A 5926-nucleotide genomic window follows, 5' to 3' on the forward strand; every position below is an offset into this window, starting at 1 on the left:
TCTTTTCATGGCTACATAGCATTTCATGGAGTATATACACAATATTTTCTTTTTTCTTTTTTTTTTATTTTTTTGAGACAGAGTCTCGCTCTGTCTCCCAGGCTGGAGTGCAGTGGCCGGATCTCAGCTCACTGCAAGCTCCGCCTCCCGGGTTTATGCCATTCCCCTGCCTCAGCCTCCCCAGTAGCTGGGACTACAGGCGCCCACCACCTCGCCTGGCTAGTTTTTTGTATTTTTAGTAGAGACAGGGTTTCACCGTGTTAGCCAGGATGGTCTCAATCTCCTGACCTCGTGATCCACCCGTCTCGGCCTCCCAAGGTGCTGGGATTACAGGCTTGAGCCACCGCACCCGGCCGTAATTAACTTCTTAATGAAAGTATATAATTACAAAGTAATTGAAAAGAAGAGCAGACGAGTTCTGCGAGAGTTTCTTGTCTGCCTCATGCTAAAATGTAGGCTCTTGGTGTAAACGAAAGCCTGTGTGTAAATGGTTTGCAGGCTGATCGGTGAATCTGCAGTACAGAGCTACCCAGGAGCTGTTACTATCGATTTCACATCCAGGCATTTCATGTAGCTTCTTGATGCCGATGTTGGTAAGAGACAATGAATTGTCATGGGCGTTAATGCAGAAAATCCATAGATGATTTGTGGAGCACAAAAGCCTGACCTGGAACTGGGGCAGAGCTGGGGAAGGTAGAGGGAATGATCCATTTATGCAACATTGGGGATGTGGGGAGGCTCAGGCTAGGGCAGTGGGTGCTGCTGGAAACGAGATAAAGAGAAGGACATAGATGTGATGGCAAAGACTCCTTAGTTGTGGGCTAATCAGTGAGCTCAATTATGTAGGTCAAGCTTAAAGAATTTAAACATTGAACCATATGTTCCGTATATAAAAGAATTTTTGAAGGCCAGAGAACTTCCAGCCAGACACTGACCTCTGGTTATTCATCACTACAGTGGCTGATGGGGTACCTTTCACGTGGGAGGTCGGAGGAGTGGGCAAGGGGGTTAGGCTGTGTCAGCCTTCCTGAGAGGTGCTCAAGAACATCTGCTGTGTGCCTAGGTGCAGCTGTGGCCCTGGGACAGACGCAGGAAGCAATGTGGAGTCTTTGCAGCCAGTGAGCTCCCGGTCTAGCAGAAGAGAGGGGAAGCATCTTTATCTGTGTTATCCCAGGTAGGCGCACCAATCACATATCTGTATCCTTATCCGTGTCTACATCCACACTTGCATCTATAGTCATATACCCATGTCTCTATATATCTACATCTATACCCATATCACAGCTGCGTCTATATCTGTGAAGCCATTCTTGCTTTGCTCTAAAGAAATACCGAGACTGGGCCATTTATAAAGAAAAGAGGTGTAATTGGGTAATGTTTCCGCAGGCTGTACAAGCATGGTATCAGCATCTGCTCTGCGTCTGGGGAGGCCTCAGGGAGCTTTTGCTCATGACGGAAGGTGAAGTGGAGCAGGCGCGTCACACGGCCAGAACTGAAGTCAGAGAGAGAGAGTGGGTTGGGGAAGCTGCCACACACTTAAACAACCAGATCTCCTGAGAACTCACTCACCATTGTGAGGACAGCACGAAGCCATGAGGGATCTACCCCCGTGACCTAAACCCCCCCACCAGGCCCCGTCTCCAACACTGGAGATTACAACTCAACATGAGATTTGGGTGGGGACGAATATCTAAACCATATTACTATATCTATCCACATCTATGTTCATAGCTACATCTACGTTCATAGCTACGTCTATGTCCATAGCTACATCTATGTCCATAGCTACATCTATATCCACATCTGTATCTGTAATGTGTATGTGCATATAGATACATATGTCTTTTTACATAGAAAATAAGACCAGGTGCGGTGGCCCACATCTGTAATCCCAACACTTTGGGAGGCTGAGGCTGCTGGATCACCTGAGGTCAGGAGTTTGAGACCAGCCTGGCCAACATGGTGAAACCCTGTCTCTACTCAAAATACAAAAAAATTAGCTGGGCATGGTGGCGGGTGCCTGTAGTCCCAGTTACTCAGGAGGCTGAGGCAGGAGAATCGCTTGAACCCAGCAGGCAGAGGCTGCAGTGAGCTGAGATTGTGCCACTCCACTCTAGCCTGGGCAACAGAGTGAGACTCCCTCTCAAAAATAAGTAAAGGAAAAGAAAATAAGCTCAGAGAAATCAGGTGATGCCACCATCAATAAGCATCAGAACTGGAATGCAGAAGTGGGCTTTCATGCCTTCAAAGCCAGAACTGTGTTCGCCCCTCTCGCTTTAGGGTCTGTATCAGTTTGTTAGGGTAGCCATAACCAAGTGCCACAAACAATAGGACTGTCTTCTCTCCCAGGCCAGAAGTCCGAGATCCCAGTGTCCGCAGGGCTGAGCTCCCCTGAAGGCTCCAGGGGAAAGTCTGTCCCAGCCGGGCCTGGATTCGGCCTCCAGTGGCTCCTCGGCTCAGTGGCTCCTTGGCTCGGTGGCTCATCAGCTCGGTGGCTCCTTGGCTCGGTGGCTCCTCGGCCGGGTGGCTTGTCAGCTCGGTGGCTCCTCAGCTTGGTGGCTTGTCAGCTCGGTGGCTCCTCAGCTCAGTGGCTCATCAGCTCGGTGGCTCGTAGCTCGGTGGCTCCTTGGCCGGGTGGCTTCTCAGCTCGGTGGCTCCTCAGCTCAGTGGTTTCTTGGCTCGGTGGCTGGTCGGCTGGGTGGTGGAGCTCCAGTCCTCACGTGGTGTTCTTCCTCTGTGTGTGTCTCTCTGTGTCCCAGTTTCCCCTTTTTATAAGAACACTGGCTGTATTCAATTAGGATCCTCCCTCATGACATCATCTGAATTTGATTTAACTTCATTCCCTCTTTGGAAATAGACAAGACCCTATTTCCGAATAAAGTCATATTTTGAGGTATGCGGGGGGTTAGGACTCCAACATATCGTTTTTTTTGAGTGGGGAATAATTCAACTCATAGCAGTGTCTTTCACCAAAATCCAGTGATCCTACTTAATCCACATCCCATCGCTTAGTGCCTAATCCCATCGACTTCTCATTTGATGATGCTGAGAGTAAAGGTTTTGTATCCGGGATAAAAACTTTTTCATCGTCATAGAAATCTGGCAAACTTCAGAAGCACCATTACTGTGTTTCAATTTTATCAAGCCTTTTAACAGCTGTACCATATTCTTGGACTACTTCTATTTTGTAGATAAATGCATGGATACTTGTTTATGTGCACACATGGTGCTCACACCGCATGTTAGAAGTATGCAGTGTGCTTTCTTACACGTGTGGTCATTTATGGCAAACAGCTCTGGGAGGAAGCAAGGCAGGAAGCAGCCTGTGCATCTGCAGAGGGCACAATGGTGTCTGCTGGGCTGGGTGACTCACCGGTCACAAGCTGGGGTGGGGCGGGGGCCAAGAGCCACAGTGCAGAGCTGCTGGACCTCAGGCCCTCACAGCCTGCTGACTCAGGTTTCACTAACTGTGGACTTATTGTTAGGGAGAGTCCAGAGACAGCCAGGAATCCCCACATATTAAAGCAGAAAGTACCTTCCAGCCGAGCCATGTTGGACACAGGTCCCGTCACTTGTCTTATTTCATCATCTGATAACTTGGAGGGACACGGTTATTGCAATCTTCACACCGTCTACCTGTCCTCCATCTGTGCTCTGTAGTGTTATTTTCTCGACATTTCTCTTCCTTTGGGGTGGAAAAAGAGGAAAACGGTCACGGTGGGGGAAACAAAAATGAGAAGAGAAAGTGCACAGGCAGAATTTCAGTGAGGATGTTGTCACTTCAGAAACCCACACCTCCAACTTGTGGTCTGACCAGGTGATCAGACTCAGGACACAAGAGGGGCGTCCCTCGCCCCACCGCAGCTAACATCAGTCATGTTACAGGGCAGTGAGAACGGAAAGGGGGTGGCCTGTGCTGTGGTCCAGCCTTAGATGCTAGCAGCGCAGCTTTCATGTCCTGCTCAGGCAAGCCTTGGTCACCCACTGGACCTCTGATTCTGTGACAAATCCAGTGGGCAGACACCAAGAGAGAGTGAGAGGTGACTGAGTCATGGCCTGGCTGTGGGGGGCCGCCCACAGTCTGGAGAAATAGCAAGCTGCCAATGCTGCAGTCACCCTTACAAAATATTTGTAATTACGGAAGCTGAGCAAAACTTTTTCTGGTTTACTTTTTCTGGTTTGCAGAAAGCATTAGGTTAGAGGAAGTTTTTTTTCTTGTTCTTATATCACAAAATGCAAACTATCAGAGACTTAAAGCTTAAGCATTTTTGTGCATCCAGACAAACCACAACAAAGCAAAACAGCCAGCCACAGCCTGCACGTTTGGGCCAGGGTCGTGGTTCTCTCAGGGAACACTGTTCAGCAGTGAAAAGACACCAATATTGAGAATTCAGGAGAGGGAGAATTTCAGACACCGTATTCGATTATCTTTGTGGCTGAGTCTCTGCAATACGCTGTCTTCCATTTAAGGACTAGAATCAAAGGCTGAGCTGTCTCCATCGCTCCCTGCCCATTGAGAGCCTATGGCCCTATGGGGAAACTACCTTTTCATTATGGAAAAGAAGAACTGGTGAACTTCCTTTGCTGACTCATTAAGCCATTCATCCAGCACTTACCAAGTGCTACCTGAGTGCCAGGCTCAGGGCCACGTGGAGCTGTTTAGCTGTTCTTGTGATTGTTTTTCCTCTTTTTCTTTTCTTTTCTTTTTTTTTTTGAGACAGAGTTTTGCTCTTGTCACCCAGGTTGGAGTGCAATGGTGTGATCTCAGCTCACCACGACCTCTGCCTCCGGGGTTCAAGCAATTTTTGTGCTTCAGCCTCCCGAGTAGCTGGGATTACAGGTGTGTGCAGCCATGCCCGGCTAATTTTTGTATCTTTAGTAGAAATGGGGTTTTCCTATGTTGGCCAGGCTGGTCTTAAACTCCTGGCCTCAGGTGATCCACTAGCCTTGGCCTCCCAAAGTGCTGGGATTACAGGTGTGAGCCACTGCACCCAGCCAATTTTTTTTCTCTTGATATCTCAGGGAAAGGTTTTTATCCTTGTGCACTTTGCTCATCACGAGCCAGGTCCTGTGTTGATGCCAAGGTCATAGCAAGTGTCCTGCGGAATGCCATTGGGTGCTCAAAGTGTTCGGGTGCCTGCCCTGCCCTTGGACTAGCCCCATCCAGGGGCCCTGTTCCCATTTCCTGCCCTGCACCTTCCTCCAGGAAGTCCCCTTCCCGGCCACGCCAGCCCGTTTCCAGACCTCGACTTTGACCTTCACCCATTATTTGTGCACATGCTGCCATCTTTCCCGGTGTCACGTCTCATCGTCACATTCCCGGCCAGGAGAGTTCCTGCGTATCACGCAAGACCTGCCTAGGGAGCTGCCTTCCCGAGTTTTCATCTTCTCTCGCCCTCAAGGAGCCTCCCCAGAGCCTCCCGCCAGGCACGCGGCTCCTTCCACGGGCTCTCCCCTGCCTATTCTGTCACTAGAAGGGCCTTGACCCTATCAGTGATGAGCCTTTGTTGTGATGACTCATTCTTCTTCTTTCTGAGTGGCTCTGTACCGTGTTCACTTGGCTAATCTGTGTTTCTCAAAGTTCCCTTCCCTGAATGGTTCCAACTTCCTGTTGGAGGGAAGAGAGATTTGCAGAAAATTTGGAAGGTGGAAATGAAGGAGCAGCTATTCTCTACAGGAACGTCGTCTGTTCTTATTCACACCGTGAGGCTCAAAGACGTTGCTTTTCTCCTACCAGTGGAAAAGTGATGCTGCACGAAGGAATTTTAGGCAGTGACACTGTAATGGTGGATACGTGTCATTCTACATGTGCCCAAAACAGAGAAAGGCCAATGCCATGAGTGGTCCGGTGTTATAGCTGATGAACCTGCACTGGGGTACTGGAGTCGCCAGTGTGTGCACAAACATCCGTGGGCGCATCAAGCCC

The sequence above is a fragment of the Rhinopithecus bieti genome, unplaced genomic scaffold (assembly GCF_001698545.2).
Source record: "Rhinopithecus bieti isolate Rb0 unplaced genomic scaffold, ASM169854v2 scaffold_15838, whole genome shotgun sequence".
NCBI classification, from domain to species: Eukaryota; Metazoa; Chordata; class Mammalia; order Primates; family Cercopithecidae; genus Rhinopithecus; species Rhinopithecus bieti.